The 14034-nt window shown below is 45.7% G+C and overlaps 1 protein-coding gene across 1 annotated transcript in view; it reads left to right on the forward strand.

Annotated features, from left to right (window-relative positions):
- The first annotated feature begins 2707 nt into the window (after positions 1 to 2707).
- Positions 2708 to 14034, forward strand: part of FGL1 (fibrinogen like 1) — a 31831-nt gene continuing 20504 nt past the window's right edge. Inside the window, exon 1 of the mRNA XM_087813662.1 lies at positions 2708 to 3109. The gene's annotated coding sequence lies outside the window, so the exon portion shown is untranslated. The remainder of the gene's footprint in view (positions 3110 to 14034) is intronic.

Raw genomic sequence — 14034 nt, forward strand, 5'->3', positions numbered from 1 at the left:
ATATTTATACCTAAAATACATTTAGAAAATCAACAGAAAAGAGAAATCCAATTTGCCAATTTAAGTTATTTTAATCCTTTTGGAAAACAATGTGATATACGCAAATGTTTAAATCCTCCAAATTGGTAAGACCCCCCCCAAACAACAATGCCATACCTTAACGTCTACTCTGGAATATAATGAAAAGTGGTTAACCCTAATTATCATGTAAAGATCCGTGCCAAGTACACTTCAGACTGATAAGTCATTAACTTTCAGTCAAACTATTCCTGAATTTTGTGTATCCAAGAAAGAAAAAAAGGTTTCTTTATTTAAAAGTTAGCTTTTAAATAAAGTAACCTTGTTGTTACAAAAACACAAGGTTTATCGTCAGTTCGAAAACTCAGTGTTTTAATGGCTTCCAGTGGCTCTCACTGGGAAGGTGAGAGGGAAAAAGGAAAGGAGCAGGTGCACCCCGAGCTCTACAACACCCATCTCCATAACCAGAGAATACCAGAAGGCAGGGTGATGGGAGCGCCCAGAAAGCCCGCTCCTTCCAGCGCCCAAACACCATCCGTCACCCGTAGGGCAGGCGACACAGACCTCGAACCCATGACACACACACAGCGTGTTTTCAGACAAGGCGCGCGCACACACACACAGTGTGTTTTCAGACAAGGTACACACACACTGTGTTTTCAGACAAGGAGCACACACACACACACACACAGCGTGTTTTCAGACAAGGCGCGCACACACACACAGTGTGTTTTCAGACAAGGTACACACACACTGTGTTTTCAGACAAGGAGCACACACACACACACACACACACAGCGTGTTTTCAGACAAGGCGCACACACACACACAGTGTTTTCAGACAAGGTACACACACACTGTGTTTTCAGACAAGGAGCGCGCACACACACACACAGCGTGTTTTCAGACAAAAGCACACACACACACAGTGTTTTCAGACAAGGCGCACACACACACAGTGTTTTCAGACAAGGCGCACACACACACAGTGTTTTCAGACAAGGTACACACACACAGTGTTTTCAGACAAGGCGCACACACACACAGTGTTTTCAGACAAGGAGCACACACAGTGTGTTTTCAGACAAGGCACACACACACATACAGCGTGTTTTCAGACACGGCACACACACACACAGTGTTTTCAGACAAGGCACACACACGTAGTGTTTTCGGACAAGGCACACACACACACACACACACAGTGTGTTTTCAGACAAGGCACACACACGTAGTGTTTTCGGACAAGGCACACACACGCGCGGCGTTTTCAGGCAAGGCGAGCTCCCGAGTGGGGCGCGGGATGGGAAGTTCGGAGGACCCGCCTCCCCAGCGGGGCCTGGCTACACCCAATTCCCACCCGTGACTGCGAAGCGAGCCGTGTTTGCCGAATCGCACTGACGTTCAGTTGCCCTCATCCGGGGCCCATTCGAACCGGCCTGCAGTGAGGGCCGGCGAAGGGGAGCCGCGGGAGGGGGGAAGAGGCCTGAAGTCAGCGCTCCCCGCGCGGCAATCAGGCTGAAAGCACCTCTTCGCCAGAGTCGGGGACGCCTCCCGCGGCCCTTCTGCTCCACGACCACCCGGGACGACAGAAGCCGCGCCGCTCACGGCCCGGCCCCAAAGCCGCGCCGCTCCGCACCCGCCCTTCTCCATCCCAAGTTCTGGACGCCGCGCCCCACAGAATGGAATCTGGGGACGGGCCGAAGGGGGCGCGAGGACGGCGACTACGGCCCCCGAGGCCCCTAGTTATGGAGAACTAGACCCCCTGCCTCTGGCAACCCAACCACAGCCCCGGCTCCGCTCCCTCCGCTCCAGAGACATTCCTGGGGCAGCCGGGACGCAGGGCGGCCTCCTCCCGCGGCCGGGAAAGAAAGGGGCGGGGAGGCGAGAAGGGGCTCCGCCGCCGCTAACGCGCCCCCAGATGCTCACCCGGAGATGGCGTCGGCCGGTCGGGCGAGGGGGCGGACTGTCCGCCCAGGCGACCCGAAGCAGGCAGCCAGCGGAGCCAGGAGCCCACAGAGAGGCGTGGGCCCGAACCCAGGCCCCACGGGGTCAAGTGCCCCAGAGCCGTTGCGCTCCCGCCCCTGGCGCCGCGCTGCCCTCGGTTGCCAAGGGCTAGAGACGCGCAGGCATTACCTGTAAACCGAGCGGCCGCTCCTGCCAAGGGCGGAGTAACGGTCAGCCCCCCACGACCCGCCACCGACCGCGTCCTCCCCTAGAGACCGCAGCAGGGCGAGTCCACAAGTCCCCCGGCTGCCGCGGGCCCAATGGCCGCCTCCCCTATCGCAGCCAGTCGGCGCCAACCGCCGCAGCCACCGCCATCTTAGGATCTCATTGTGGTGGGAGAAGAGGGGCGGGGGGACTGCAGAGGGGGCTACGCGCTGTGCGACGTGCGCCGTCTCCGCGGCAACGGCCGCGCGCCGCGAGCACTCGCCGGGGCCGGAGCCGCAGTGCGCTCGGCACGCTAGAGTGCAGTCATGTGACCGGCCCGAGTCTCTGGTATCTCCTCCGGCTCCTCGGCGCCGAGTACGCCAACGAGCGACCAGAGACTACATATCCCAGAATGCCACTGGACCCGGGTTAGAAGGCGAGGAATACAAATCCCAGCATGCCGTGCGCTTTCCGGCGCAGCTCGCGGAACATGGGACTCGAGGCCAGTGCGGAAGTGGGTGGCCCACCCTCGGCAGCTGGAGAAGGAGCGGAGGCGCCTTGGTGGTTTTCCGTGGGGGTGTCAGCTCCGGACCTCGCCGGATGGAGGAGGAAAGCCCAAGCCCGGGATCGCTCTTGTAGCCCCTGTCCACCCTCATCCGGGTCACGAAGGGACGGAACAGAAGGGCCTCGACAGTCCAGTCCTCGGTTTACGCGGGAGGAGACGAGCCCCCGGGAGTTCACCGGTGAAAGCCATGTAGTTAGTGGGGGAACCGTAAATATTAATCATGAATGCCACCTTGGATGAATGTCTTCTACTTTTTTTTTTTTTAGAAGAACCAGATGATTTACATCTGAACTTAATATTGAGAAATTTTCTCTAATAAAACGACACTCTGAATTCTCTTAATTTTCACTTCTCTCAGCAGCAACTTTGTTAAAGGTTAGTCAAGTTCTCTCGTAAAAACAAACCAAAAAATGCGACGGAGGGACAGTCAAGGCTTTCGGTGTGCCTACCTGAAAAGCCAAAACCGGTCCGTTTTCCTTGAGTGCAAGGGCCTCTGGCTTTCGGCGGTTTGCGTCGTGGGGTGTTTGTTTCAGTAGAATAGGGAGGAATGGGGGCGCCCGGGCTCCGCCAGCAGCGCGTTCTCGGCGGGAGCTGCTCGCGAGCCGGTCCCCCGGGCGCGCGGCCGCCGCCGCTGCCCCGCGGGCTCCGGGCTCGGCGCCGTGGGCTCGGACGCGTTTTTGTCATACATATTTTAGTACCCTCTGAGTGTCTCACGTTGCTAGTCACTTAGGTAACAAAAGCATCGGCCTTGAAGGGCTCCTGTTTTAGCGCATGATGGGGAAACAGCTGGGTGGTAAGTGAAGTCTGTTTCTCAAGAGAGCGAAGCGCGCAGAGCATGTAGGGACCGGCCGGTGCCTGGGTCGCGGGCCAGACCCGAGGGCCTGGGACTCCGCAGCCGGGATCGTGGGTAAGTTACCGACCCGGCCCGAGCCTCAGTTGCTCCGTCTAGAAAATGGGGGGGGGGGGGCGGGTAATAATAATGCCTGCCTTGGAGGGCTTTTTTTTTTAACCCTCACCCAAGGATACTCTTTTCATTGATTTTTAGCGAGGGAGGGAGGGAGACAGACAGACTGACAGATACCCACGTGAGAGACATTGGTTGGTTGCCTCCTGCACACACACCCTGCCTGGGCAGGGGGATGGAACCTGTAACCCAGGGACGTGCCCTCGCCGGGGAATTGAATCCAAGACCCTGTGGTGCTCAGACCGAGCGCAGGGACCCAGGGCTGGAGGGTTTTTTTGTCTGTTTGTTGTTGAGTAGTGTTTATTTTGTACAGGGCACAGAATTAAGCGTCTCCTCTGTTGTGATTTTCTCAATTCTAGCAACTATCCTGAAGGGATGGATTCTGCATTCGTTTCATTTTACAAATGAGAGGTTAAATAAATCACCAAAGCCCTTGATTCCAAGGGGCAGAACCCAGGTTTAAACTGAGGTCTCCTGACTCACTTGAGGGATTTTTGGATTAAAGAAGAAAATGCATGGGGAAAAATCCTAGCATATGAGATTTCAAAATATTACTATCATGATTATCACCATTACCATTTTGTTTTGCAAGAAACAAATTTTTCCTCCTACCTTCTGAGGTCTTCTGACTGCAGCAATACATTAACATGAGACAAATTAACAGGAAGAAATGTTCAAAATTAATTACAGATACACATGCAGGGGGTGCCATAAGAGCATGAGATCTAAGGAGGCATTGGACCATTGAAACTTATGCCATTCTGGATAAAGGAGAGGGAGGCAGGGGTCTGGGATTTCAAAGGGAAAGCTGGCAATTTAGAGGTAGGTAGAGCAAACATGGGATAAACAAATGCATGCTGGGCCTCAGAAACAATGGTACACAGAAGGAAGTTCAACAAACAGGCTTTGCTAGATTTCTGGGTCTGGCACATTCAGATTATATTATGTTTTAAGCAGGTTTTTCTACCTGAATTCCTTTAGGCAGGTAAGGGGGAGGGTCAAAATTTCTGAGTCTTGTTTTCTTAACCAGCCTAAAATCAAAATCCTAACAGGCATATTTTGGGGTGGCAAAACTTCAATCCCCCTCATACATATACACACACATACATACATATATATATACACACACACACACACACACAATTATTTTTAAGTATGTAGAAGCTAATGTCATTAACAATTCAGGTTGATTCAAAAGCATTACTGAGCCCAGCTGGGCGTGGCTCAGCGGTTGAGCATCGACCTAGGATCCAGGCGATCGGGGTTCAATTCCCGGTCAGGGCACATGCCCGGGTTGCGGGCTGCAGCCGATCAGTGACTCTCTCATCATTGATGTTTCTCTCTCTCCTCCTCTCTCTGAAATCAATAAAGATATATTTAAAAAAAAAAAAAAGCATTACTGAAATCAATATAGTCATTGTTTTTTTTTAAATTTATGGACCCTGAAAAATGTAAATACTTTTTGTCTGATGAGAGAGGAGTCTGAGAAATTTTTACATTAAAATGGGGTCCTCAAACTCAAATATGGGCATTACAGATCTTAGGGGACAAAGGAAAGAAAACCCCCTAAAACTACAAAATTATCCCAGACTTCCAAAAACTTACCTACCTTAGAAAACAAACCTTATGTAAATGAATCAGTTTAGTACCAGAATATGAAAATGGTAAATAAATGATACAAACAGTAAATGCTTTAGGAATTCAGAGAAAGTATTCATATATTGCCTCAAAGATAATAATAGTTCCAGTATTTCTGTATAGGGTGAAATTTGGTGCAGTGGAAATGTAGGTGGAGAACATGAGTGGCTTCTGGTATAATGAAGTAGTTATTTTAAGGCTGGTGGCGATGTTTAGAACAAACTAGGGAGAACAGAAGAGAGAGGGAGACAAGGAGAGCGACTGGTAACTGGTATGAAGTAACTAAGGCCTGGCCTAAGATAGTGGCAGGAAGACCCAAGTCAAGGAGTTGGGCTCCGATGGTAAACTAGATCAGTTTCTATTGTTTAATATTGAGTATGAAACTGACAAGGAGGTCCTTACAATATAACATTTTATGCTATATTATTTATCTCCTTAGTATGTTCTGTGTGTTCTTTATCTACAAATGGATTTTAAGTATTATTGGAGAGGAAGCCCAGCCTTTTGTACTTGTTTATATCCCAAATGCTTGGCAGAGTTCATTTATTTTGATGTTCATTTGTTTTTTGAAGACAGTTCTATGCAGTATCTAGTATTCACCTGAAGGTGGTGATAGAACTTAAGAGAACAATCTTCAGTGGCCACCATACTGCTATAAGAAATGAATTTTACGATTGTTTTTATTATGTGATGTTTGATACACCCAAGGGAATATATGACATTTATGTAAATTATAAAGTACAATAAAGATCCCACTACCTACCCTAAAAGTTATAATCTATATTTAAGGGCTTCCTGTGCTTTTCTCCAAATCTATTTTCCTTCTTTGCAGACGTAAGTGATATCCTGAATGAGTGTTATCATTCCTTAATTTTCCTCATATAACTCTATATATCCCTAAGTAACATACTGTTTAGTTTTGCTTGTTTTCAGACTTTATATACTGCTATCATACTATGTTCTTGCTTGACTTGCTTTGACATTCAACATTAAGTTCCTGAGATTCATCCATGTTGATGGGTGGAAGCACAAAGTTTATTAAGAGCAGAATGTACAATTTTGGACTATTTCTACAAATGACTATGATTTTACCTACTCTTCATATTAGCTTTGTGGGTACCTTGATTGATCATGTCAAACAAGGGACTAGAGGCCTCTGACCTAGTTCTTAGACCTTTTACATGATTTTAAGCACTTTTCCTCTCTGCCTTAAGCTAGCCCAGAATTTCTCCATCTTGGCACAATTGACATTTGGGGCTGGCTGGCTCTTTGTTGTGGGAGCTGCCCGGTGCAATGCAGGATGTTTAGCAGCATCCCTGGCCTCTTCCTGCTAGATGCGTGTGGCACCCACCTCCCCAGCTGTGACAACCAGGAACGTCTACTGACATCGTCAGAGTCGGGTAGCGTGAGGGGGTGAGGGCAAAACCACTCCCGATTAAGAAACACTGATCAAGTCTTTGTATTGAAAAAACATATTAATTATGATTTTTCTTATGTATCTCTTTTGCTCAAAAACCTGAACTTATAAATAATCAAGTGAATTAATTACTATATATAATTATATCAACAAATTATATCAAATCCACATGCATAAGTAATGTTCCACAGTGCTGCTTACTTCCCTGTGTTTTCCTCACATCCAGTTACCAGGACATCTCTCATTACTACCTACTTCTCTTTTTATTACTAGATTCCAAAATGCCCAGTCGCTTCTCTCAACAGACAGTATTAGTGCTCACACCGTCTCACAGCCTGTCCTTCGTGCCCGATTTGCCCTTCTCTTTAAAAACTGGCTCATTTTCTTCCATATTTGCATTTCACCCACGTGACGTGGTTTTGCTTCTTTAGAGTTGTCATTACTACATACTTTCTCCTGCGCTTTCTGTTGTATATATTCTTGGGGTCTAGATGCTCTCACCCCGGCATCTCTGCTCATTGTAAACCCTCTCAGAGCTGTAACCATGTCGTCCTGTATGGAATGCTCGCTTCCCAGGACATACCAAGTTGGCAGTTTAAACGGAGGGATGTGGGTAACAATACAAAATACAAAGAAAATAATCTATCTTTTCCCAAGCCTCCCACCTCCCCTGCAGCATAAAAGTATTAAGTATAATTATATGTAGCTTGTTAATTAAGTAGAAAAAGCAGGTAGTTAGGTAAGAAGGCTCTAAAAATATGGAAGTAGGGTCTGATAGAGATTTTGTTTCCTCATTCTTATGAAAAATATTAGAAAGTTACGAAAATTAATCCTCAGCTTTTATTTTAAAAACCCTATTATTGAAAATAAAATTTTATGAAATACAGACTCAATGATTTCCACAGTTATAAGAGAATAACCTGGAGTGACTATCAAAGATGAACTCTTGCAAAGTGTCTTTTCTCACATCAACGAGGAGGTGACGCCGAGGTTTGGCATATGCGTGCAAATAAGCGTGGGAGAGTGAAGGGGTGTCCACACGATTGGGGTCACATTGCTCCATATCAAACCCACTGCATCATGTAGGGAAGCCTCAGCCCTATATGCTCTACTTCTTGCTCTTTTACCATAAAAAGGCTTCCCGCACTGCAATTCTCCTAAGATTCTAAGGTCGGGAGAACTGGAAAAACCATGTAAACTCAGACTAACCAGGAAAGAGAGGTTAGAATGCACTTTCTTTACCAGGACACTACTAAGTAATTTTCAAGGTTAAACACTGGGGGATATTGGATGGCAGGATGGACAGCCCAATCTAGACATGGAAAAAAGTAAAGCCCTGACAATAGGTGCGACAGAATTGTGTGAGGCAGGGGCCAGCCAACTTTTCCTGTAAAATGTCAGTTATTAAGTATTTTCGGTATTGTGTACAAGCCATACAGTCCCTGTCCCAACTGCTCAACTGTGGTTGTAGAATGAAAGCATACAGGCCCGAAGTAATGGCTGTGTTTCAAGGAAGTGTTATTTTTGGACACATTTAAATTTTATATCGTTTTTACATGTCACAAAATAGTAATCATCTCCAACCATTGAAAAATGTTAGAATAGGCAGCAGGCTCAGTTTAACCCATCGGCCATCGTTTGCTGACCCCTGATGTAAAGTACTGACCATTTTAAGTTCTTAGATAATGATAACAAAGGAGAAATTAGCAGTGGAAGAAAATGCAACATCACTGCTTTATAGGGTGGTTATTTTACAAGGAATATTTTGAACTAATAAGAAAGGAAGGATATAAAGCAAACATAACTGAACACTACTTGCAGGTATTAGTTTGTACCATTTTCTTACACATTTTATTTTCCATTCAGATTAATTGTAGACATGCATTGCCTGAAGGATTGTCACAGCCAGTAATAAGAGAAACAAAAAATTTAAAAAATTAAGACATCAGAGAATAAAATTAGAGCAGGTCCCACCCCTCACAGTTTGCCTGTATGGAAAGAGGGATAAGGGATTGGAAACCAACAGAACTTGATACTCTTCCCTGCATCTTTGAAAAGGAGGAAGGTGTCATCTGTGTGGCTGATGACTGAGGGGCACTTGGAGAGCTCAGAGGGCAGCAGGAATAGATGGGTGCAGAGGCACTACGTAAACCCCGCCCCCCACAAACCCCAGGGGTCTAAAGCATCCCAGGACGGAGAGAGACCAAATTGATGTGATACTCAATCCAGTGAGATTAGGTTTCTCCAAGCCCACAGAATATAGTCTTGAAACACAATTAGAAAACAGTTATATTCCCTTTCAAGTGTAAATTTGTGGCATAAAAAACACGCCCACTTGACTCACAGAGTTCAGATGTCAGCTACCTAAATGTTCCCAAGCCCTTGAAGCTGCTGGGTAACCAGCTCTCCATCCCACACAGAGCAGGAGACCTCATCTCACTTGCTGGCATCTTCTAGGACCCTCGGAGCTAATGTCTTCCTATTATTTTCTGCTTCTGCTGAATTCTTGATTTCTCTCTATCCCACGTCATTCCCAAGACAGAACACTGCCCCTTTCCCTTTATTTTGTCAAAATACCACAGACCCAAGGCACCTCCCTGCAGTAGCTTTGATGTTAACAGTGGAAGACAGGAGAAATTACACTGCAACAACCATCTCAAAGCTGAGTCCTGGCCACCACTGTTTCTTAAAGACGTTTGGCCGTAGCCTGGAACTTCTCACTGGCTGCCCCCTGTCCACTCCCTGGCATCCTGATGGATTCTTTCTCCAGGCCCTACCTCCTCACTCCTAGTGCATTCGCTCCTACCTTTTCACCCTCCTCTTCTTAGGTTACTCACGGGAACTCCTAATTCTTCATTAATTCATTAACAGAAAGATTTTGTTCCCTTGGTCCCCCTTCTAGCCTATCCCAGCTAGACTCACTATTTAAACAATATTCTCTCTCTGCTCCACTAATTGGCGTGACGCATTTCCTTAGCATGGAGATCTAGGAAAGCTATATCTTCTTTGAGTGCTAAAATTAATTGCATAAGACTGTTTACTGTCTTGATTAGCAGATATTACCAAAAACATTTCCATTTCCTTGGCGTCTCTTCCCTTGTTAATTAACAATGGAGTAGGGGTTGGCTAATTCAGTTCTTAGGGGCCAGTCTCTAGTCCAGACTCATCCTGCAGAGAGGAATGGAGACTGTCTAATTTTCTAGATGGGTCCTGTTTATTTTCCTTTGTTACACTTCCCCGTCTCATCATTTTTGAAAACATTTTCACATGATCTGGGGCCACCCTTATCCTCTACAGATGATTTCACTTCTTCTGGTCTCTCAGAAGCTTCTCATGAAGTGTGTGTGTGTGTGTTGGGTGGGGGAGTTGTAGGCACTGGGAAGATGTGAAGACAAGATTCTCCTTATGATGTTATGCTCCGGGTTCAGGTTGCCCTCGGCCACCACTGCCTCTGATAAGCACCCATCCCTGAACAGGCCGTAATCGTGTTTTAAGGCTGGGTCAACTCCTCCTGCCCCCGCCTCCATGTGCAGCTAGTGAGGTGCTACAGCAAGCGGGTGAGTGTCCTAGAGCCGGACTGTTTCGAGTCCCATCCTGGCATACGTGGCCTTGAGCAAGTTGCTTGCCCTCTTTAAGTCTCAGCTACCTCATTGGCAAAATAGGGATAAAAATAATATCTCAAAGGGCTGCTAAGAGGATTAAATGAATTAAAACAGGGAAACTGTTCTGCTAGGGCCTGGCATGCAGTACATGATACATAAATTGTACACTTATTAAGCTAATGAACAAGGCTCTGTGGTAATACTGACTTGGGCCTCCAAGTTTTCAGCATCCATTCCCAGACTCGCATTTTAGCATCGATTTCCAAGCATTCGCACCATGCCAGGATGGCTCATTCATGATGGCTTTAACTGTAGGGACTACATGACTACCTCTGGACACTTAGGCTAGATTAGCACATGAAAGAAACTGGATTTTATCTTGTCGGGTTATGGAGGGTCACCAAGCCTTAAGCAGAGGAGTGATGTGGTCACATTTGTTTTTATGAAGATAACTTTTTTTTCTATTGACTAGGAGATGGTTTGCATGGGTAAGAAACTGGAAGTAGATTGATCCTCTAGGAGGTACCAATACATGATGCTAAGGTGGTGAGGACATAAATTAAGGCAGTGGCACTGAGGTGGTAACAACAGGGCTGATGAAGGGAGTTTGGCATCAGGAGGTAGAATCAACAGGACTTACTCACTACGGAAATGAAGGGTGAGGGTGAGAAATGATATGTGATAAGGCCAAGATTTTGAACTGGATAAATAAATAAGTGGTCTTACTTACTTATATGTTCTATCTTTTGTCAGATAGCTAACAACTCTGGGGATTCATTCTATTTTTAGATGTGGTCATAAAAGTATGACTCATCCTATGTTTCCCAATTAGTTGGATAATGTTCTAAGATGAGATAATATTTGAAGAATGTAAAAACTGGAGAAAAAGTACACATAGAGATTGCATTTGGGTACCTGAACAAAAAAGATTTATAACAAATTTATTAAAGAAAGCAGAGAAGTCATACTGAGGACTACAATGAAAGCAAACATCTTGAGTTACCGCCCCTCTTCCTTATGTCCAAAGGCATATTTTAAAATGTGGTTTTATTTAACATGTGCTCTTGTTTTCTTTTTCCTGCACATATTTTTACACAATAAAGCTGAACTTTTTCATGTGTTAAGTGTAAACAGTCTGTTTTCTATTAGAATTTAACATTTGTTTGGTTTCAATTGTTTTGCTTTTAATGGTGTGATCTTATGGAGAGATTCTTTTTTTCAAATAAGAAAGATGTTATTATTTAGAAGCATAAAATATATGTAATTCTGAAGTCCTTGCATACATAGAAAGAAAAACAAACATTCCTTGGCCAGAGCTCTTTTTTATTCTTTGCAGGGGGAAAAAATTTGAATAAGAAAACATCATTTCCACTTTGTTCTGTTAGGAAACCAATTTAGACTTAGTTAGATTCCAGAAGAAAAAAAAAAAATTCAGATAGGTGTGTTGATTGAGCACACAAAAAGTGAGAAGGTTTTATCTAGACACAAATGACAAAGACTTATTCATGCGTCTCAGGATTTGCAAACCAGGTAACGCCCAGAGTGTTCTGATGAAAAGAGAAGAACTGAGAGTTCTGACAGTAAGAAGCACATTCTGGAGAAGAATAGGTCCTGCATTCTTAGCCCCTGGATTGGTCTGAGGCCGTAATCTACAGACGGCCAGGGTGTGGATAAAGGGTGTCCGGCGGCTGGATACACGCATGGACATTCCTCCCTAGGTTCTTCAGAAGGCTATCTGTCGGCTTTATGTTATACAGCTGAAAAGGTCAACACTTTAAGTTCTCAGGCTCGTTCAAGTAAAATGAAATTCACTCACCATGCTTCGGCCCGTTTGCTCTGAACCGGTTCAGTCGGCTTGACTGTACAGACTCCATTTAACAGCAGCTTTGGTGTGCTGACTTGATCTTGTCTGCACGTGTTCCTCAGGTGAGAAATCTCTAAACAGAGGAGGAGGGACTCGGTATTTTATTTTACCTTAACTGGCATGCAAGGGAGAATACAGGCTTTGTGGGCCCTGGAGCCATGCGTTTGGGGGGATCTGTCAAATGTCCGTCAGGATTGCGTTTTACATACGTCGTGCGGCATAAGTTGGGGAGTGGTCCGGATTGGAGCAAAAGAACAGAAGACTCTGGCAGGGAGGCCTCCGGGAAACAACAGTGCGTTTGGAAAATTCCTTCTCGGGCTTCCGGCTTTCCTTTTGGGGATCCTGTTTGTAAAAGAGTTCAGTCAGAGAAGCAGAGCCTCTGGGACATGTGAGGGATGCCCTCCTGGGAATGTAGGAGCTGCTTAAACAGTCTCTGAAAGGCTCTTTTCTTCACATGTGATGCTGGACCTCCAAGCATGCGGGCAGGTAAGCGAGAAGGGTGGGTGGCTGTAAGGGAAGCAGGAGCTGGAGACCATGAGGACGCACTGAAACCTGTGGCAGTTCTTGTTGCCACTGACCTTGGTGACGTGGGTGTCCTGTAGGAGCTGAACGCTTTGTCTCGTGCTGAAGGGAGATCCAGGGGACGGCTGGGCGGTTGCAGGCCCGGTCACCATCTTGGGCCGATGAGATGAGCCAACAGCGTGTGAGAGCTACAAAGGCTGCCTCTGGGTGAGCTATCAGGTGACGGGCAGGTGTTCAGTCTAGCAGACACAAGAGAGTCCAAAGGGTTTCAATGACAATTGTGTTATAACTGATATATTAATTGAGAGGGTCCTATGACTAAGGACTTCCAAAAGAAGAAAAGAACTTGTCAGTGCTCATCCAGCCCTGTCTAGGAGCCAGTGTGACCTGATCTTGGTGCAACTGAACCTGTTGTCCAATGGAAATATTCTCAGGCCAGAGAAAAGTATATTTAATTACTTTACTTTGAAAAACAAAAGCCTCTGAGACTATCCAATGTCCTTTATTCATATTCTTTGTTCCCCAAAACTCCTGTCACTTGATTTGCTCTCCAGGGTGATTTTGCCCACCATGAGGATGTCTTCTGGCAAGTGACCAAATGGGTTATCTTACCAAGCAATTCTCTTGTTCTAAATTAATGTGTTAGCTCTTCTGTTTTATATATCCCCTATGAGAAACTATGAAATATTAATTCTTCAGAAACTAATAATCACTCTTAGGGTAAGTCCATAAAATCTAACTTCTAGATAAGCTAATGTAAGTAAGATGTAAGCCTTAACAAGCTCCCTGTCCTGTTCAGTGAAGGCCCTAAGGGTAAAGGGGGCCAAATATATGGTGATGGAAGATGATTTGACTTTGAGTGGGGACACACAGTGCAATATACAGATCATGTATCATAGAAATGTACACTTGAAACCTACATAACCCTATTGAACCAATGTCACCCCAATAAATTTAATTAAAATAAAAGAAACTGTGCTTAAAGTGCGGATCCCAACCTTTATATTTCTGGTCCATCTTCTCAAACCCCTAAATCCAACCTGTTCCTCTTATATCATCCTGCTTTCAAACTTCTTTCAGCCAGTGATGTCAGGTCTCATTCTCATCTCATAGCTTTGGTACAGTCACCACAAGGTCGCAAATCTGACCTTTCCTGACCACAGTCTTCCACCATGTTCTGACACAGCAGCCATGGCTAGAGGAAGAGTATTCTTCCCAGTGAGCTCATTCCTCCACAGAATATTGACCTTTATTCTGCCCTTCAAAAAGTTTTTTCCAGGTTTCTCCTGAGGC

Source organism: Miniopterus natalensis, chromosome 2 (assembly GCF_054644295.1).
Source record: "Miniopterus natalensis isolate mMinNat1 chromosome 2, mMinNat1.hap1, whole genome shotgun sequence".
In the NCBI taxonomy this organism is placed as follows: Eukaryota; Metazoa; Chordata; class Mammalia; order Chiroptera; family Miniopteridae; genus Miniopterus; species Miniopterus natalensis.